The 22,625-nt window shown below is 41.0% G+C and overlaps 1 protein-coding gene and 1 non-coding gene across 2 annotated transcripts in view; both read left to right on the forward strand.

Annotated features, from left to right (window-relative positions):
- The window catches only part of RAMP3 (receptor activity modifying protein 3), a 299,739-nt gene that overhangs the window by 206,561 nt on the left and 70,553 nt on the right, over nt 1–22,625 (forward strand). The gene's annotated exons all lie outside the window — the stretch shown is intronic.
- TRNAI-AAU (transfer RNA isoleucine (anticodon AAU)) lies at nt 21,275–21,348 on the forward strand. The gene has a single exon. It is a non-coding gene; the product is annotated as a tRNA-Ile (tRNA).

Genomic DNA, 22,625 nt, shown 5'->3' on the forward strand with positions numbered 1-22,625 from the left:
CCTAACATGAGAATAATTTAGCATAATTTGCTTATCATAAAGCTTAAGCTTAAGTGGGGTTTCAGCTTTATATAATTATTGTATCTCTTGAGCCTCTAACTAGTTAAATAATAGCTATGACACGTTCTTCAGAGTTAGGTCTTAATATTTGCCATTAAAGTAAACTTCAAACTGCAGGTCAGGATACTGTATGTTTATGACAGCAATGGATGGAAAGCTTGACAGAATGTATTCACCTTTGCTTCCTGTGAGGTGGAATAGCAGAGTGGATGCCCTTTGGGTATATCAGACAGAGCTAATCGATACTCGTACAAGTTATCACCTCGAACATAATCTATAATTTGAGGAAAATGTTACCTTCTACTTCAGAATTTTTTTTCCCACAAAAAGTTTTATTGAAAGAGTAAAAGCCATACAGACATGAGAAATTAATAAAGTTTAAGCTAGTGAATTAGTGGGGCTTTGCCCCTATGGGAGGGGGGTGGAGGGAAAAGAGAGAATACGAACCTGGAAGGGGGGGGAGGTGTGGCTCATGTGAGGGGAGCGGATCGCTTACATCCCTTACAGGGGACTTTGGAATGAGGAACATTGTGAAAGATTTGGGGGTCAGGTGATCTTGGGAGAGCTAGTTCCACATATAGGTCGGCCTGAGCAGATGGATAGGGAGATATGTTGAGGGCAGGCTATGGAGAGTGGCTGGACAGCAGAGTAAGGTGTGGGAGAAGGGGAAGAAAAGAAGAAGAAAATAAAAGGGGGGGAGGGAGGAGGTGGTGGTATTACTCCTCCTCTTGAACTGGGGGGTGATGGGTCCTCCCAATTCTGGAAAGTAGTAGCTCGTGAAGTGAAGAGAGGGAGCATAAGCAGATTACTGTCTGACGCTTAGGGTGTTCTGTCAGTGTGGTATGAGGTACAGCTGGGGAGGTGTGAAGAGAATGCTAAAGATGCAGGGTAATTCAGAAGTTAGGAGGGAGGGGTGTTAGTCAGAAGGGTGAATTCTGCTGTTGTCTGGAAGTGAATCCAGCATGCCCATTTGGCTGTGAATTTAATAGGGGAATCGCAGGCTATATAAATTAGTTCTTCCATTTCAGCCAGTTTATGGATGCATTTGAGCCATTACTTGATGGTCGGAGGAAGTGTTGAACGCCAGTTAGTTGGGATACACTGTTTCACTGCATTGACCATAAGCATGACCAGGGATTTGAAATAGGCCATGTGGGAAAAGAAGAGTGGTGTAATAGGAACTGGGCCAGCGTAAAATCTAGGGTGTAGGTGGTCACTGGTTGGATGATACAGTGTATCTCAGACCAGTAAGTTTGAAGTCGGGGGGCATGATCACCAGATATATAGGAGAGTCCCAATGTCCTTCCTACATCTCCAGCAGGTATCTGGGACATCTGGATGAAACTTGTGTCGAAGAGCTGGGGTTTGATACCAGCGTGATTAGATTTTATATCCATTTTCTTGAGCGGAAACGTTTACTGAACCCTTATGTACTGTATATTTAAGTGTATTTGTTCCAGGTCATTCTGAGTGAGGGAACTGGAGAGGTCCTTCTCCCAGGCAGCACAAGCCGGTCAGCTGTTGGAGGATTGGTCAGAGAGCAGCTGGGAGTGAATGGTAGAGATCAATTGACTTTGAGTTGACTTTTTTTTAACATAATGTCTCGCATGAAGTGAAAAGCCTAGAGATGGCCAAGTGTTTGTTTACTCCAGGATTTGACTCTGGGTCCTATCTTCAGGGACAGTTGTCAGCTACTCAGGAGTACCTTGGAGTCAAGATGGGGATCTGTTTCCAATTAACTGTTACCTGAGGACCTCTAGTGGTGGTGGTGGGGTTAAATTTCTCCTTTCATAATGGGATACCTTATCTAAGTTAGCGGAATCCCTCAGGTATTCCTCACTCACATGAATGCATCTGCTTGGCAGCTCTTTCACATAGCTACAACCTTTACATTCATATACACAGGACCTTCATAGTGAGTAGAAGTAATAGGATAACCACACAATTCAACAGGAGTCTACAGCATCAATTCTTCAAAAACTCTTTCATTCTCCATAACAAAGGGAAAACTCCCTTAGGCCATAGAATCAGGACCTATTTAGCACATCAGATGTGCCCTGTAAACTTGTTTGCTCCATGCATGCGCAGCTCAGTGTACCTCTGTGATGAACTTCTATACATGTGCACAGGCGTTACATGATTCTGGCCTTGCCAGTCAAAAAGGCTTAGGATCCTGAATCCAGGTGAAGTCAGTGGCGGTGAGGGAGCAAGAGGACGTAAGTTTAGTTCCATTCTAAGGGATGGCTTGTGGGTGGGCCCCCAGGGAACCAGAGAGTTTGCCCTTTAGAGGACAGGTTAGAGACCGACAGCCATTTTAGTTAGCTCCTAACACTCTGGTTCCTAGCTGGAACCAACAAACACTGCCATCTCCTCTTTCTCTCTTCTCTGGAGATTAATTATTATAGAACAAGGATGCAAAGCACACCACATGCCCTTCCAGTCCTCATGGATGGATTAATGCACAAACACCATTGACACTTGTGCACTGAACTCATTTCATTTTACACACATTGCAGGAAGCCACCACTTTCTACAAGTTGCAAGGCCTTGCTCCAGTGACTACCCAGCCCTGGTCCCTAGGTGGACCCTGTGCTGCAGCAGAAACCCAATAGGAGTATCCATCCATAAGGTAGGAGACACAGATTGCACTTGATAGGACTTCTCCTATCCTTGTGAGCAAGCCAGGAGTGGTGAAACGACTCAAGGAAGACTGGTATTGGGTTGGAAACATTACTGTATGCAGTCAATACACTGATTATTAAAAATACAGCAGGAAGAGCTAATTAGAGTGTGGCTGATTTTGTCCTGTTTTCATTGAGGAGTGGATACATACTACAATGTTATAGTTATTATATTTTTGTATTGTTTGAAAACAACATGATATGTGCTGCAGTTCCCAATTATTTAACAGTTACTGATGATATAAGATATACTAAAAGAGAAAATAATCAATTTGTGTAAATTACCATTTTGAAAGTATGAGTCAGAAAGCTGGAGAATAAACCGAGATCTGGGCTCCTTTTACAATAATCAACTATCAACTGTAGAATTATCTGTATCAGTAGCGTATATCAAATTTTAGTAGTATGTAATAAGCACTATAAATATATATATATATATATATATATATATATATGGTATGTGAAAAATATCATATGAATAATATCCCTTACTCTCTCCTATAAAACCTACAAATCAAATACAAAAATAAAAATGTCAGGACAGTGCGAACACCCCCAAAATTGCTTCTTTTAGTTACCACCTCTTTGTGATCTTGGAAATGAGGAAACATGCTGATAGTGAGGTTGGTACTGTTGCAGTGGATATAATGCATCATTAAGGTCCAGGTCAAACACAGAGGGACGGACGGACGGGGGGGGGGGGGAAGGGTTAATGTACTGTATAGCTCACATACAAGTGGGCTGACAGAGATGAGAGGGTTAATGTGTAGGATTAGGGAGGGGGAGGCATTATTATGCAGGTCACTGCTAAGAGTGTATGGAGTTGACATATACAGCTCTCAGTGTCATGTACCTGGATAGTGAGCCTGACATGAAGAGGCAGGCCTCCCGTACAACTCCGGCTCAAGGACCGCTGATGGTGGGACAGCAGCCGCAGGGGCACGGTGGTGTATGAGTGCCTGTGATCAGTCCAGGAGTAGCTGAAAGTGGAAAGGTAGTAATTGAGCGCTGGGAACAATATTAAGCTGCTAGCATAAAGACAACCTCTAAAACTCAGTATGAAAAATATAAAATAAGTATGCAGCGCTAATGTGAGTAAAATCAGGTGAAGAAACAAATAAATAAATATTGCACAATATCATATGTTAAATATCGTATGTTAAATAACTCTGTCCTTATAGTAATAAATCAAAATGATTATGTGCAGGTGTTCCAAAAGTCCATGATCAAGGATAAACATGACTCTTGTGTTGTTGTGAATGTACAAACATTGCACTAACCAGATAGCGCATTAATTGCGCGTGGAGCAATGAAGACCTGCTCCTGGTGCTCTGGTGATACCAGGCAGATGTCATCAGCAAGTCGGCCACTAGATGTCATCAGTCTAGGTGTATTCTTAAGCATTCCACCAGGGCCATCATCAGCAGGGGGAGGGGGAAGTCAGATATCATTCCAAATCCTCAGGAACCTTCAAAAACGGGCTCACATGGAAATAATGAGCCCCAAGAAAGCTTCTAATAGTGTAGTAGGTCTTTAATGGTCAAAATTCCAGCATAAACAGATAAATAAAAACTTACATCCGGATCTGATATGGCCACCAATCAGGATGGCCTCGCGGTATACGCACACGGGTCAGGGGCACCTCCCTGACGCGTTTTGTGTAAAAACACTTCCTCAGAGGGGTGCGTTTTGAAGATGCAGGGTCAGACAATCCGGGTTTGGTATCAGTCAGGCAGATCAGGCATAAAAACGGCAGGAAGAAGAGTAGTTGGGTCACAGGCCAGGTCAGCATCGGAAGATTAATCAGACAGGAGCGGAGACAGAAGGGTAATCCAAGGCAAGCCAGAGGTCAGGGCAGGCAGTGGACAAGCGGAGGCCAGGAACAAGCTGGTTCGTTATCAGGAGTCAATCACAGGAATCAGGGAACACAAGCAGGGATAAGACCAAACGGAAATGAGATGTTTACTGCAGCCAGTTTAAATAGTCCTTTTGGCGCCAGCATTAGTGACAGGCGAGTGCCTGGATGTGCAGGCCTATGCCCAAGCACCCGCAGATGTCACTAACTCTGCGCATGCACATATTTGTGCGCATATTTGTGTGCCGCGGATCTTCGCCTGCACTATGGGCAGGCCTGTCCTGACACTCAGTCATCAAATACACTTATCAAATATGAAAAAAACTGTTCAGCTTGAATTAGGAGCTTCTTAACTCCCTTTCTCATGATTCCTTCCTTCACTCCTCCTTCCTACCCTTCCTCTATTTTGTGAAGAAGGGAATGGCTCTCAAATGTAAACAAAGACATGTTTACATTTGTAATCACTGTGATTGACCATTACATCAATCACAAGGCACAGAGCCAATCAGATTGGCTCAGTGCATTTTGTCTGTGATCTGCACTAATGACAGATAGATCATAGACATTCAATGGGAACTCTGGCATTCTGTGCTTTCCACAGCATTGTGTATAAATGGTGTTCTAGAAAATCAAGCCTACATACCCTCCATTTTTTTACAATGTTTCAACAGATGTTCTGCAACACTAGTAATTACCAAGCAGGGGCGGACTGACAACTCATGGGGCCCCCGGGCAATAGGGGATCATGGGGCCCCTGTGTCTTTGCCCAAACTCAAAAAAGCCTATGAAAAAGGTACCAGGGGCATGTCATGGGGCCCCCTACTGACCCCGGGCCCTCAGGCAGTGCCCAAGTTTCCAAATGGTCAGTCCGCCCCTGTTACCAAGTAATAAAACAGTATAGACACTATCATGGTTGGTATTATCTTGAGCTAGACCAGTGGTCGGCAAGCCGCGGCTCGCGAGCCACATGCGGCTCTTTACCCACTCTAATGCGGCTCTTCTGTGTGCCGGGCGCCTGCTCCCCTCCCTCCTCTCGGTCGGCCGCTCCCCTGCCTCCTCTCGGTTGGCAGCCCCAAAAGTCCGCGCGGACCTTTTAATCCGGCCCGCGGATGTGGCTGTCAGGATGTGTGTAGGCGGGGCAGCGTGCCGAACGTGAGGGGAGCTAGGCTCCTCTCACAGTCCGCCCTGAAGACCCGAACGGCGCGGGAAGACAGCGAGAGGAACGCAAAAGGTAAGTGAATTGACACGGGGGACTTGGCTTACTAGAAGGGGGGGGGGAATAGTACTGTGGGGGATGAATTACTATATGAGGGATGAAATACTATATGAGGGATGAATTACTATATGAGGGATGAAATACTATATGGGGGATGAAATACTATATGGGGGATGAAATACTATATGAGGGATGAATTACTATATGGGGGATGAATTACTATATGGGGGATGAATTACTATATGAGGGATGAAATACTATATGAGGGATGAATTACTATATGGGGGATGAATTACTATATGGGGGATGAATTACTATATGGGGGATGAATTACTATATGAGGGATGAAATACTATATGAGGGATGAAATACTATATGAGGGGATGAAATACTATATGAGGGATGAAATACTATATGGGGGGACGAAATACTATATGAGGGATGAAATACTATATGTTGGGATGAAATACTATATGAGGGATGAAATACTATATGAGGGATGAATTACTATATGAGGGATGAATTACTATATGAGGGATGAATTACTATATGGGGGGATGAATTACTATATGGGGGATGAAATACTATATGGGGGGATGAAATACTATATGAGGGATGAAATACTATATGGGGGGATGAAATACTATATGAGGGATGAAATACTATATGGGGGGATGAAATACTATATGAGGGATGAAATACTATATGGGGGGATGAAATACTATATGAGGGATGAAATACTATATGGGGGGATGAAATACTATATGAGGGATGAATTACTATATGAGGGATGAATTACTATATGGGGGATGAAATACTATATGAGGGATGAATTACTATATGGGGGGATGAAATACTATATGAGGGATGAAATACTATATGGGGGGATGAAATACTATATGAGGGATGAAATACTATATGGGGGGATGAAATACTATATGGGGGGATGAAATACTATATGGGGGGATGAAATACTATATGAGGGATGAAATACTATATGGGGGGATGAAATACTATATGGGGGGATGAAATACTATATGAGGGATGAAATACTATATGAGGGATGAAATACTATATGAGGGATGAATTACTATATGGGGGATGAAATACTATATGAGGGATGAAATACTATATGAGGGATGAAATACTATACGGGGGATGAAATACTATACGGGGGATGAAATACTATACGAGGGATGAAATACTATACGGGGGATGAATTGCTATGGGGGATGAATTACTATATGGGGGATGAATTACTATGGGGGATGAATTACTATATGGGGGATGAATTACTATGGGGGATGAATTACTATATGGGGGATGAATTACTATATGGAGGATGAATTACTATATGGGGGATGAATTACTATATGGAGGATGAATTACTATATGGGGGATGAATTACTATGGGGGATGAATTACGATGGGGGATGAATTACTATATGGGGGATGAATTACTATGGGAGATGAATTACACTATGGGGGATGAATTACTATATGGGGGATGAATTACTATGGGGGATGAATTACTATATGGGAGATGTATTTTCAGTTTTAAAAATGTGGCTCTCAAAATAAATTTCAATCATGGTTTTGGCGAGATTTGGCTCAGTTGAAAAAAAAGGTTGCCCACCACTGAGCTAGACCAAGCAATCAGGAACATGTCATTTAGAGTCAAGATCCCTGACAGTAGGCTATGAGTGTTTAAATCTTCAGCAGCTGGAGCTGCTGCTTTTGAAGGGAAAAGTTTAGCAATCAACAGAAATGTGGATTTATGATTTTGCACTACATTTTGTTGAAGATATGATCTAGGGGAAATCTGAATTTATATAAAATACCAAGTTCAACTTATTTACTATACATTTATGACAATGATAATATTCAATCCCTATGGCCAGTGATCCATGCCAATGGCAATGACCAGCCAACATTACGATCTGCTGTGCCTGAAGATGTGCAACCCACACTACTCCCATCACAACGTATAGTCCCCAAAGGGACCAGGAATGATGGGTGAAATTGATAATCGTTGCTAAATAACAAATCCTCTGGTTTGTTTAGAAATAGAAGCCAGCTGCGGATCTGTGCTGCCACAGCTTTTTTTTATATAGATTTTTTATGTTGTCCTTTAACCACTTGCCCTCCTGAGGATTTACCCCCCTTAATGTCCAGGCCTCTTTTTGCTACTCGGCGCTGCACTAATTCAACTGATAATTGCGCGGTCATGCAATGCTGCACCCAAACAAAATTTACGTCCTTTTTTTCACACAAATAGAGCTTTCTTTTGATGGTATTTGATCACCTGTGCGCTTTTTATTTTTCACGCTATAAACAAAAAAAGACCAAAAATTTTGAAGAAAAATGATATTTTTTACTTTCAGCTATAAAAAATATATAGTAAACTCAAAGTTAGTTAGAAATTTAGGCCAAAATGTATTCTGCTCCATGTTTTTGGTAAAAAAAAATCCCAATAAGTGTATATTGATTGCTTTGTGTGAAAGTTATAGCGTCTACAAACTATGGTATAGATACTGCAATTTACGCCATTTTTTTGCTATACAGCGCTGCGCTAGTTTAACGGACAATTGTGCAGTCATGCAATACGGTACATAAATGAAATTTATGTCCTTTTTTTCAAACAAATAGAGCTTTCTTTCGGTGGTATTTGATCACCTGTGCGTTTTTTTATTTTTTGCCCTATGAAAAAAAAAAAAGGCTGACAACTTTGAAAAAAAAAAAACAATATTTTGGACTTTTTGCTATAAAACATGTACAGTAAAAAAAATTTTGTCATAAATTTCCTCCAAAATGCGTTCTGCGACATGTCTTTGCTAAAAAAAACCCAATACGTGTAAATTAATTGCTTTACGTGAAAGTTATAGCGTTTACAAATGGCGGTAAAGATACTGGGAATTTAAATTTTTTTTATACTAATAATGGCGGTGAACAGCGACTTATGGCGGCGATCAGTGACTTATGGCGGCACTGTGGGACTGCGGCGGACATTCTGACACTGGGGGGGAACTGACTTGGGGTCACTGACATCCCCAGTGACACCAATACAGTGATCAGTGCAAAAAAAAAACACTGACACTGTACTAATGGCACTGGGGAGGAAGGAGTTAACTTTATTTACTGAAAGGGTTAACTGTGTGAGGGGAGTGTTTTACTAGGGGGCGGGGGTGTGTACTGCATGGGGACAGCTGATCCGGAGAGATAAACTCTTCTCTCCAGATCAGCATGTCAGGAGCTGACAGGGAACTGACAGAAAGCAGAGCTACTGCAGTTCTGCTCTCTGTCAGTGATTGCCGCTAATCGGCGGGACACAGCCGGTAACGACCGGCTGTGACCCGGCGACTGACATAAGCGGCCATGACCCACGGGAAAGGTAGGGCGGTGGCGCCCCCTACCTGTTTTGCAAACACACGTTTTAAAACGTGGTTTTGCCCAGCCATGCCGCCCTGCCAACGTATTTCTACAGTGGCTGGGCAGCTTGTGGTTAAACTGATGAACCGTATTTGATCTTTTTTTTTTGCATTGTTACATGTCACCCATGGCAATTGTCCTGCTTGACATTGCTTTTTTTATAACATAAGCTTAGAAAGGCCAGAAAAAAAAAACAATATTTGGCTCCCATAGACTTCAGAAAGGTTCATTGCTATGTTTTCCAGACTTTCTTTCTGGGTTTTGCAGACCTTTTATGGGGTTTGCAGAAGTTCCTGTGAACCAAACTTTATCCAGTTCCTTAATCTCATCCTAACAGTTTCTTTCTTCTTTTATTTTTCTGGCACTTTATCGGTGAGATCTCTGAACTTCAGTTCTTGGATCTGAACACCTGCTATATCCATTAAAGATGTCCTCTTTCTCTCTTTCAAACTGTGTATTTATTTTATATCATACAGAATGCATCAGGAGGTTCTGAAACAAGCTAAGGTGAGTGGAACAGAGTCAGGAACTATGGCAGGGAGATCTGAGGTATATGTTGGAGTATCTGAGGTGTATAAAAACCAGGAACTCTGCCTATACCCAAAACATCCTTTATGGGTGTACCTTACCATTATGTTTTTGCATATGTTTCTTAGATTTCTTTAGATTTTATTTGTCATAGCTAGCTCACATATATTTCTGGATAGTAAAAAAGGATTGTTTTTGTAAGCTGTATGAGCCTGAAATACATAAACTCATTTTTCTGAATTTGAATTTGTGCCGATCACTTCACTTTCCATTCGTAAATCTTGGACAGGAGATTATTTTATCTGTAAGAATTAAATTAATCGCAAATCAGGAGAGAACTTGAATTTATGCTCATCAGTTCTCTAATAAAAAAATAATGTTTAAATCATGACAATGTTTAGCTAAAATGGGCAGGTTTTTTAAATGATGTTGAGGGCATTTGGTAAACTTAATTATTGTCAGAACACATAAAGATGAATATATTCTCTTTCAGTGCTAAATAGGCTCTAAAGCTTTTCTTGACCTTCCGTTGATTAACTACCCAATTTAAATACGCTAATGCTTTAAATTAATAACTTCTGTTTAATTAAAAGTGTTTTACCATCTCTGTGTTTAATTATGATTTGAATTGGGCACTTTGCAGTCCCACAATATAAGCAGATAACCAAAGGCTCAATTAGAAATGATGGGGTTGATTTACTATAGGCGTAAAGATTTACAGTTTACTGTATAAAGAAATTGTTTACTTAGGTTTGTAAAAAAAGGTGAATCTGTATTCACTTTGAATACCTGGTCATGTGCAAAAGAAATTAAAAAAAAGGATTTTTTTTTTAGTTTTAAAGATGCAAAAGAAAACATTAATTACCCTTTTTGCTAAAGCGAAGTGAAAATTCAACATTCTCTAGACTTCCTACTCTTTTGGTTAACCCCTAGATGAAGATCACACAAAAATATTCGGCCTCATTGAACTGCTCCTTATGCCATAGGGTGCATATTTGTGCATCTTGTTGTGCCACATGGTGTGCTTCCAGCACAGAGACCGGGGTCTCACCATGAGCCCCAGGTCCCGTACTAACGATCATGACCTGGAACTCCAAATTCCGGGTCACCTGATCACTGTGATAGCCTCTGATTGGCTATCACAGTGATCAGTCACTGTGAATCCCACCCCTGTGTTTTCTCTCTCTGAATGGAGGAGAGAGATACACTGTATCTCTCTCTGTCCTTTCAGAGAGAGAAAAAAACAACAGTGTGTAAAATAAATAAATATTAAAAATAAAATAAAATGGCCATCGTGGCGATGTATTGCATATCTGGTGGTCATGCCCGAGACTGTTTCGTTTTTGGTCTCGTGTGTTTGGCCTCCTTTTCACCTTGTTCCATCTCTCCATACGCCGGGATGCTCGGTATGCTTTGCTTCATTGCCCCATACCGGGCCTCTTGGCTCACCAGCAGAAGTTGGCTTCCTATCTGTTTTTATTGGCCACTAGAACAATTGCTCAGGCCTGGAAGAGTCCGTTTGTCCCTCTTCAGGGGGTGTGGGATCGTATGACCGCTATGATGCTCAACGAACAGATGTCAAGTATTCACAACGACTCCCAACGTAAATTTTTGAAAATATGGGAGCCGTGGTTGCAATATGCCTTTCCCTCACTCCCCCCGGCTAGTCTGGGGATGTAATGGCGTTCGGTATTGGCGCTCTTGGACCCCTGCTCTTTGCCCCCCCTTTTTTTTTTTTTCTCCTCTTTCTTCCTCTTTCTCTCTCACTCTGTTTTTGGTGTGACTGGACAGCTACATTTAGTTGTTATAGTCAGTTACATTAATGTTTTGTAACTTATGTGCCATTGATAGCCCCTGCGTGGGTGTACTTTTTGCCCTATTGGCGTTGGAGCACTGTTTTTCCCTTTTTTTTTTTATTTTGCATTTTGTTTATCTGTGCAATTGATAGCCCCTGCATGGGCGTGTTTTATTGCCTCTGTTTTATACTGTTAAAAAATTAATAAAACCCATTGAAATAGAAAAATAAAATAAAAAATACCCAGATCAAGGTTTGATCTAGGTCAGTGCCAGGGTTAGTGTTTGGGTCAAGTAAGTGTCAAAGGTCAAGGTAAAAGATCAGCGTCAGTTTATTTTGGGCATGATTTCTTTTTTTTTTAAATTAGAGTAAGTGTTTTGTTAGGACAAAAAAAAAATTGCAAAATGCACACTGTTGTTTCTGGGCAGTACTACGAGTACAAACAACAAATAACACAACACATACGTGGCATCATTGTGATCATCAGGAGTAGGAGAAATTATTTGGGTTGTTCCTTGGTGGTGGGTTATGGTAGTAACAAGAAATATACAGCTAGATTTTAAAAAAAAATTTTTTTTAACAATCTTGGACCAGGTTTCCCTTGATAATAATAATAAAAAAAAAAAAATCAGGAGATATCCATTACCATTCACCACCAAAATGAAAGCCCAATTTGTCCTGAAAAAAACAAGGTATAATTCCCCTGGATATACGTATGGATTACCGTAGTTGCAAAATTGTGCTTAGACATTAGGATTTGTTTTACCCTTGGGCGTGAAGGGGTTAAACCATCCCTTCTAAAATAATAAAATATTTTCAAAAACCGCTGTAGAATTAGCTACAGTGAGGAGCAGAAGTATTTTAACACCCTGCGATTTTGCAAGTTCTCCCACTTAGAAATCATGGAGGGGTCTGAAATTCACATTCCCACTCTGAGAGACAGAATTTAAAAAAAAAAAAAAATCAGGAAATCACATTGTATGATTTGTAAAGAATTTATTCGTCTTGCACTGCTGAACAGAAGTATTTGAACACCTGAGAAAATCAGTGTTAATATTTGGTACAGAAGCCTTTGTTTGCAATTACAGAGGTCAAATGTTTCCTTTAGTTCTTGACCAGGTTTGCACTGCAACAGGGATTTTGGCCCTCTCCTCCACACCAATCTCCTCTAGATCTGTCAGGTTTCGGGGCTGTCGCTGAGCAACACAGAGTTTCAGCTCCCTCCAAAAATGTTCTATTGGATTTAGGTCTGGAGACTGGCTAGGCCACTCCAGAACCTTGATATGCTTCTTATGGAGCCACTCCTTGGTTATCCTGGCTGTGTGCTTCGGGTCGTTGTCATGTTGGAAGACCCAGCCACAACCCATCTTCAATGCTCTGACTGAGGGAAGGAGGTTGTTGCTCAAAATCTCACAATAAATGGCCCCATTCATCCTCTCCTTAATACAGTGCAGTCGTCCTGTCCCCTTTGCAGAAAAGCACCCCCAAAGCATGATGTTACCACCCCCATGCTTCACAGTAGGGATGGTGTTCTTGGGATGCAACTCATCCTTCTTTTTCCTCCAAACACGACGAGTGAAGTTTAGACCAAAAAGTTCTACTTTGGTTTCATCTGACCACATGACTTTCTCCCATGCCTCCTCTGGATCATCCAGATGGTCATTGGCAAACTTCAGATGGGCCTGGTCATGTGATGACTTGAGCAGGGGAACCTTCCGTGCAATGCATGATTTGAAACCATGACGGCGTAGTGTTCTGCCGACAGTGACCTTTGAAACTGTGGTCCCAGCTCTCTTCATGTCATTGACCAGCTCCTCCCTTGTAGTTCTGGGCTGATTCCTCACCTTTCTTATCATCAGTGATACCCCACGAGGTGAGATCTTGCATGGAATCCCAGTCTGAGGGAGACTGACAGTCGTCTTTAGTCTCTTCCATTTTCTAACAATTGCTCCAACAGTTGATCTATTTTCACCAAGCTGCTTGGCAATTGCCCCGTAGCCCTTTCCAGCCTTGTGGAGGTCCACAATTTTGTCTCTGGTGTCTTTTGACAGCTCTTCAGTCTTGCCCATAGTAGTAGTTGGTGTCTGACTGACTGTGGGGTGGACAGGTGTCTTTAAAGAGGTCAGACAGGTGCTACTAAGTTACATTAATGAGTGGAGTAGAGGTGGACTTTTTAAAGGCAAAGTAACAGGTCTTTGAGAACCAGAATTCTTGCTGTTTCTTAGGTGTTCAAATACTTCTGTTCAGCAGTGCAAGACAAATAAATTCTTTAAAAATCATACAATGTGATTTCCTGAATTTTTTTTTTAAATTCTGTCTCTCAGAGTAGGAATGCACCTACAATGTGAATTTCAGACCCCTCCATGATTTCTAAGTGGGAGAACTTGCAAAATCACAGGGTGTTCAAATACTTCTGTTCCTCACTGTATGTGCAATAGTGTTAAAGTATATGTAAAACCAATCCCTAAATTTCAGTAAATTATTATAATATCAAAAATTGTTTTGATTATTTTTAAATCTAGAGCTTTTATTAAAATAATACTTGGTTATCCAGCCAGGAATGTCCTTGTTGAGGCACTGTCTGTTGTCAGGTGACAGAACTTTTTCTCTCCTAGTTGTGTTTCTTCATTGCAACCCTCATACAGGATTCTGATAGAGAGTGCAAGGCACTGTTTCATTACACGTTATGTAAGCATGGATCATGATTGTCACCATCAAAAAGCCCACCCTGACAAATGCCATGCAGCCGTGGCTGGAGTGAGTGTATGTAGGCAGGAAGTAGATGCTAAGAGGCAGATCAGCAGCATTTAAATACAACAAAAGATGAATAAATGGAAAAAATAGTTGTTTATGATACATAGCACTATAAAAAAAATAAATGTTCTTCAGTTAGGATTTGCACCTACAGGACTTTATAGTATTTGTTACAAACACTGGATTCTACTGGCATGTGCAAACATCCATCTTGTATCTCTTAGCTGTATCTTTCATTCTATTTTACCACTCTGGAACATTTTACCCCCTTATATATTTATTTCAGATACTTATATAGCGCCATCAATTTTAGCAGTGCTTTACATATAAATTGTACATTCACATCAGTCCCTAACCCTCAAGGGGCGTACAATCTAACTCACATTCATACATACACCTACTAGGGCCAATTTAGACAGCAGCCAATTAACCTATCAGCATGTCTTTGAAGTGTGGGAGGAAACCGGAGTACCTGGAGGAAACCCACGCAGGTACAGGGAGAACATGCAAACTCCAGGCAGGTGGTGCTGTGGTTGGGATTTGAACTGATGACCCTAGTACATACACCTACTAGGGCCAATTTAGACAGGAGCCTATTAACCTATCAGCATGCCTTTGGAGTGTGGGAAGAAACCGGAGCACCTGGAGGAAACCCATGCAGGCACAGGGAGAACATGCAAACTCCAGGCAAGTGGTGCTGTGGTTGGGATTTGAACTGATGACCCTAGTGCTGCCAGGTGGGAGTGCTAACCATTTAACCACTGTGCTACCCCCTTCACAACCAGTCCATTTTTTTGCTATTTGGCACTGTGCTACTTTCACTGGCCATTCCATGGTCATGCCACACTATACCCAACTAAAAATGTTAGCATTTTTTTCACACAAATAGTTTTCTTTTGGTGGTATTTAATCACCACTGAGTTTATTATATATTAAAAAAAAAAAAAAAAAGACCCAAAAATTATTTTCTACTTTCTGTCATTAAAAATATCCCATAAAATTAAATTTCATCATCAATTTAGGCAAAATGTCTTCTGCTACATGAATTGTTAAAAAAAAACGCAATAAGTGAATATTAATTGGTTTGTGTGAAAGTTATAGCATCTACAAACTATGTTAAATATATCTGAAAACCAATCAATCCTGATGAACTAACAGCATTTCATTTCTTGAAACCCTAAAATGCTAGAACAGTACAATTACCCCCCAAATGACACCTTTATGGAAAGTAAACAGTCTGAGGTATTTAGTAAGAGGCATGGTAAGTTTTTTGAAGTCGTGATTTTTTTGTCACATTTTTTTTTGGGAAGATGAAGAAATTTAATAATACATTTGGTTTTCACTTTTTTTATATATACTGTCACCAAGGCAGTACAGCATTCATCATATGACCAGTGTTGCCATGATCAGGTGTACTGACTGAAAAACTGGCTGACTGAAATAATTTTGTATTCATTTTTTTAAATACAGTTTATTTTTTAAGCATGTTTTTATTTTAATACTATATTTTTACACTCTTTCATCAGAGTAGTTCAGTGTCACCATAGTGACACTTAGTGACACTGTACTACTCTAGGGGGTGAGCAAGGATTTATTTATTTTTTTTTTTTCAGATTGTTATTGCCTAAAGAGCTAAGATCACAGTATAAGCAATAACTTTAGCTGCTGCAAATGGGTTTCCCTTTTATAAAGAGCTTGCTTTTGGCTGTGATCTGTGTTTGGCTAAGCTAGTCTACACTACTTTTAACCCCCCTGGCGGTATTCCCGAGTGTAGCTCGGAATAAAGTTTTAGCACCACAAGTGGTAACCCTGAGCTACACTCGGGCTTACCATGCGGCGCTGCTCTGCGATCCCTCGATCACTTACCTTGTCCTGCGCTCCCGCGATGTCCCTCCTGCAGTGTCCCCGGCAATGTAATCCAGTGGATGCCAGCATCTATCTTCTGGGTTCCGTCCCCTGCGATGTCGGGACGTACGGGGGAGGGAACGGCGGGAAATTTTAAAATGACATTCACTAAAATCACATAGTAAAACATTTCTGTATCAAAGCATTTCACATACATTTTGTCCCGAGTGCTTTGTCCTGTGCCCTGCCTGCATTTTTACTGTTCTTTCTGCCTGAAAACTGAGAAACGTCCATGGCGTCCAAAAAGCGTTCCTTTAGGTCAAAAGCGGTTTTAGACCGGCTAGAGAACAGCGATAGTAAATCAGAACCACTTGCAGAATTGAGTGATAATGATTCGTGGGGGAAATTCGTCATCATTCGAAATGAGGTCCTTAGATATAAATCAAAAAGCAAACAATGTGTTTCCTTTCCTTGTAATTAGAGATGAGCGAATTATTCAAAAATTCGATTCGGCTGATTCGCCGAATTTGCTGAATAAATTTGATTCGATGCGAATTTATTCGCTGCGAATTTAACTTATTAAAAGGGTTTCTAGGCTTCAGAGAGCCTTTATATTAGTGCAGAACACTGTATCTTTAATTTAAATGCCCTTGGAGTCTGCTGGGGAAGAGAAATAATACTGTCAGTCAGTATGACATGCAGATGAGTGCCGTCGATCTTAGAATCACCGCACACTTCACTCATTTGGGCAGTCACGGGGCACGACGAAGAAGATGAAGAAGAAGATGAAGAAGAAGAAGAAGAAGAATGAAAAGAAGAAGAAGAAGAAGAAGAATGAAAAGAAGAAGAAGAAGAAGAATGAAAAGAAGAATGAAAAAAAGAATGAAAAGAAAAATGAAAAGAAGAAGAAGAAGAATGAAAAGAAGAATGAGAAGAATGAAAAGAAGAATGAAAAGAAGAAGAAGAATGAAAAGAAGAAGAAGAAGAATGAAAAGAAGAATGAAAAGAAGAAGAATGAAAAGAAGAAGAAGAAGAAGAAGAATGAAAAGAAGAAGAAGAATGAAAAGAAGAATAAGAATGAAAAGAAGAAGAAGAAGAATGAAAAGAAGAAGAAGAAGAAGAATGAAAAGAAGAAGAAGAAGAATGAAAAGAAGAAGGAGAAGAAGAATGAAAAGAAGAATGAAAAGAAGAAGAAGAATGAAAAGAAGAATGAAAAGAAGAAGAAGAAGAAGGAGAAGAAGAATGAAAAGAAGAATGAAAAGAAGAATGAAAAGAAGAATGAAAAGAAGAAGAAGAAGAAGAATGAAAAGAAGAAGAAGAAGAAGAATGAAAAGAAGAATGAGAAGAATGAAAAGAAGAATGAAAAGAAGAAGAAGAATGAAAAGAAGAAGAAGAAGAAGAAGAATGAAAAGAAGAAGAAGAAGAAGAAGAAGGAAAGGAAGAATGAAAAGAAGAAGAAGAAGAATGAAAAGAAGAATGAAAAGAAGAAGAAGAAGAATGAAAAGAAGAAGAAGAAGAATGAAAAGAAGAAGAAGAAGAATGAGAAGAAGAATGAAAAGAAGAATGAGAAGAATGAAAAGAAGAATGAAAAGAAGAAGAAGAAGAATGAAAAGAAGAAGAAGAAGAAGAAGAAGAAGAATGAAAAGAAGAAGAAGAAGAAGAAGAATGAAAAGAAGAAGAAGAAGAAGAAGAATGAAAAGAAGAAGAAGAAGAATGAAAAGAAGAAGAAGAATGAAAAGAAGAAGAATTCCAGTACAGCAAAAAGTGTATCTGCAGAGAGCTCCGCTATTTCTGACAGTTCTCTGACAGTTCCTTCACATTTACAGCGGTTGAAACATTGTATCTATTTGTTTCCGAATAAAAACATCTGTATCCTAAATGGAAACAAATAGATACAATGTTTCAACCGCTGTAAATGTGAAGGAACTGTCAGAGAACTGTCAGAAATAGCGGAGCTCTCTGCAGGGACACTTTTTGCCGGCTGTAGAAGGGATGAAAATCGGCCGATCGGGAAAAATTCGATTCGTGCATCCGAAGTTTGCTAATTTTCGGATTCGGTGCAAATCAAATTTTTCCTAATATTCGAAACGAATTCCACTTCGCCAAGTTCGATTCGCTCATCTCTACTTGTAATCAATATGATAAACTTTCACTCGGTCTGCAGTGCTGTATCCTGGAAGAAAATCATAAGAATCAGCACGACAGGCAATAGAACAATATAAACATACTATTAAAAAAAACCCAAAACAAGCTTTGAAGCTTTAAACCCTGTTAGGATGGCAATAGTGAAATGGTATCTAGCTTAAAAAGGCTCGTGCCATTCTGAAAATGACTTGCAAAATGTTGGCATAATCTTTTAATATATTCAAACAATTAATAAATACAGTGTATTCATGTCCACACAGTGACCGTTTCTTTCATTGTTGGGGTTTTTTTTTTTCTTTGATAAGAGAAAAATTAACTATTGGTAGCAAATATATTTTCCAAAATACTTTACAAATATATTTGTGTCCAAAATCAGAATAAATATTGAGCAGCTATTTCAGAAAAAAAAAAAAAACACAGAGAGGTATTAGTTTTATCATTTATCCCTTATTAATTGACAAGGCATATTTTCTTTTCTCACTGATGGGGTTTTTTTTTAATTATCTTGGCATGCTGACATTTCCAGGCCACAGCAAAACCGGTTTTGGTGACAAAATCTGGATGGAGCTTGCAGTAAAATGCAAAGTCTGCTTATGGGTGACCAACCCCCCCCCCCAAAAAAAAAAAAATTAGACCCTAAAACAAAAACATATAATTAAATATCTATCTGAGTCTAATCTTCTGACTGAGGAGCCTAGGCGAGGGTTATGTCACGCTTTTTCTGTCCAGACCCTAGGAAATGGAGATTATTTATACAGTATTTATAAAGCACCAATAGTTCACTCAGCGCTGTACATTACAAAGGGGGACAGAACATGTGACAGAACAATACCAATACAATGCAAAACATGGGGGGATCGAGGGCCCTGCTCTTTCGAGCTTACAATCTAGGAGGGAGGGGATGGTGGCACAGGAGGAGATAGCTGTGGGGGATGGAGTGGTAGGAAGAGTGGAGGAGGTTGGCAAGTTAGCAGGGGGTGGGGTAGGCTTCCCTGAAGAGAGCCTAAAGGAGAGGAGAGTAGGTGATAATCTGATGGGTTAGGGCAGGGAGTTCCAGAGGATGGGCGACACTCTGGAGAAGTCCTGGAGGCGGGCATGGGAGGAGGAGACCAGGGAACTAGAGAGAAGGAGGTCTTGTGAGGAGCGGAGTGTGCGTGTTGGGTGGTACTTGGATATTAGGTCAGTGATGTAGTTCGGGGCAGTGTGGTGGACGGCTTTGTACGTCAGTGTTAGGATTTTGAATTTGATCCGTTGCGCAATTGGAAGCCAGTGGAGGGATTGGCAGAGGGGGGTGGCGGAAACTGAGCAGTTGGAAAGGTGAATGAGTCTGGCAGCCGTATTCAGGATCAACTGAAGTGGGGATAGCCTGTGGCAAGGCAGGCAGGCCAGTGAGGAGGGAGTTGCAGTAGTTGAGTCGTGATATGATGAGGGAGTGGATGAGCTGCTTAGTGGTTTCTGGAGTTAGGAACGCGCGTATTTTGGCGATGTTGCGGAGGGGGAGTCTGCATGAGTTTGTTAAAGATTGGACTTGGGGCTGGAAGGATAGGTTGGAGTCCAGAATGACACCAAGTACTCTGGCCTGCGGGGCGGGTTTGATGGTGGCGTTGTTGGATGTGATGGAGAAGTCAATGGGGGGTGGTGTCCGGGCTGGGGGGAAGACAAGAAACTCGGTTTTGGAGAGGTTCAGTTTAAGGAAGTGGAGCGACATCCAGTCTGATATGTCGCTCAGTAGGTGTGTGATTCGGGCGGAGACCGAGGGGGTGAGGTGGTGAGATAAGTCCAAATCTAATGAGAAGATATTCTTGAACAGGTCTGAAGTGTCCTCTCACAAGATTTGGGCTGCTCTGCTCAGTTTATACATAGGAGGTTTGTTGGCACAGGATGAATGTTCCCTTCAGTATCACAGGATCATACAGCTATCCATCCAGTAATGTTGTGTACCTCATCCAATGCAAAAACAGCAACAAAGGAACTTTGATGAAACAGGACAGACTATAAAAGAACACATGGAAGATGATTTCTGCACACTTGTTGGACATCACTTCTCACAACCAGACCTCATTATGGAAGACATGAATGTTTTCGTTTTTAAAAGGGAACGTCAAAACTACTCAGGAAAGGAATTTGTTTCCACTAAAAATGATAATTCTAATTGACACAAAAAAATTAATGGAATTCACGTGGACCTCAGTTTTCTAAATCACTGTAGAACACCTTATGACCACTCTTGACCCTAGTACACATGATGAAAAATACCACTTTCAGAACGATTGTCCAATAATCTGATCATCAATACACAGCTTTTGAGAGCCATTCATGACAGTTCATGCAAAATTATCTGAAGGGACAAGCACGGAACTTTTTCTCATACAATATCAGAAAAACATTGTGTGACCAAGACCATGCATGCTCAGACACAAAAGACTATACAATACATTACAGTGGCTAAATGGTTAGTACTAGGGTTGCTGGTTTGAATTCCAGCCATGGCTCCACCTGCCTGGAGTTTGCATGTTCTCCCTGTGCCTGCGTGGGTTTCCTCCGGGCACTCCAGTTTCCTCCCACACTCCAAAGGCCTGCTGGTAGGTTCATTGGATCCTGTCTACATTGGCCCCAGTATGTGTATGTATGAATGTAAGTTAGGGACCTTAGATTGTAAGCTCCTTGAGGGTTAGGGACTGATGTGAATGTATAATATATATGTAAAGTGCTGCGTAAATTGACCACGCTATATAAGTACCTGAAATAAATCATAAATAAATAATACTTCCGAAGTTGTATTCTGTCATATGAGAATTTTTGTAACTTTGGTAACCTCTTCATTTTCTATTTTTTTTTTTTCCCGACATGCCTTGGGGGCATTTTTTGCCTGCTCTTGTGTCATTGCTTCTGTGGCTGCCCAAACAATTACTCACAGGCCAGATAGCCCTGTGCCAGATTTAGCAGGCCCTCCCTCAACAAGCTTGGGCCGGTTAGCTCAGTTGATTAGAGCGTGGTGCTAATAACGCCAAGGTCTCGGGTTCAATCCCCGTAAAGGCCATTGTGCATTTCTTTCAATAGCATCCCACAGCGGTGGCTTTCCATGCCCATCGGCGCTTGGCCTGCTTTTCTTCAACCTATTAAACACACAGCAATAATGACTCTTTTGCTAATGACGCAAATTAATTATGTCTGAGCCACTAGCTAAACTCAGGTCACTCCTTGACTAACAGGGTGTCCCCTAATGGGCTCCCCAAAACAAACAGGCAAAACAAACTTCAAACTTGCCCGTGTACTGTCAGCACTCAATAGTGTCACCCAGCAGTAGGCTCCCAAAGCACAGAGGGAGCAGGAGAGAGAACCCTGAGCAGCAGTCAACTGGCATATACAAAAGCCCACGGACAGCTAAGATTCATACTGAAGTCTGGCTACAAGGTAACATGTGCACCTAGGACTGTTAGCTTTATCCCACCCAAAACTTTGCAATGCCTCAAGGCTCCAAGATCCAGAACAATACCTATTTCAGGTTCTCAGATAACAAAAAGAGAGTTTACTCCACATCAGCCGCCACAACCCCCTGAGGCCCTCAGCATGCATATGTGAGCACCCTAGGGAAAACCTATAATCTGTCCATGGTTCTGCCAGCCAGTGCCTCGCATAGCCTTCCCCTGTGCTCAGACCTTTGGGAGGGAGCCTAGTTTTCCAGCACGTCACAGTCCATCCAGCATTCCCTTGCTAGCTCCCTGGCCTGTGTTCTACATAAAATGGAAAGCCTTGCAAAGCCAGAAAGCACCTTCTGACCCTTGCATTGCTCCCTTCCTTCCTTCTTCTTTTTTTTTTTTTAATAAATATTTATTTATTTTTCAAGTCATATACAAAACATTTCTATTAAAATAGTTATCTAAACAGTATTTTCTCCTTATGAAATTTATTTATTTATATACATAACTTCCTTTTCCATCCCCCCTCCCATACCCCCCCCAGCTCTATCTCCCTATCCCCTCCCCTCCTCCCTACACCCTCCCACGCTCCACCTTTTCTCTTGTCACGTAAACTCGATATATTTCTGTTGTTCCTAAACCCCATTCTAAACCCACTTCCAGGAGTGTTATCTCTTCATATATTTCACCTTTGCTTTGTATTCTTCCCATCCTTTCCATTTTTTATTATATATCTCCAACTTGTCCTCATACGTATAGTATAATCTTTCTGTCCCGGATATCTGATTAACTATCCATCCAATCCTCCTCAGTTGGCACCTCTCTTTTCTTCCAGTACCTGGGGATCTGATAGGGAAAATTACTAAAATCAATATAGGATTGGATCCAGAACTATGTC

This window comes from Staurois parvus, unplaced genomic scaffold (assembly GCF_062004578.1).
Source record: "Staurois parvus isolate SC_StPar_1 unplaced genomic scaffold, SC_StPar_1.0 ptg000077l, whole genome shotgun sequence".
In the NCBI taxonomy this organism is placed as follows: domain Eukaryota; kingdom Metazoa; phylum Chordata; class Amphibia; order Anura; family Ranidae; genus Staurois; species Staurois parvus.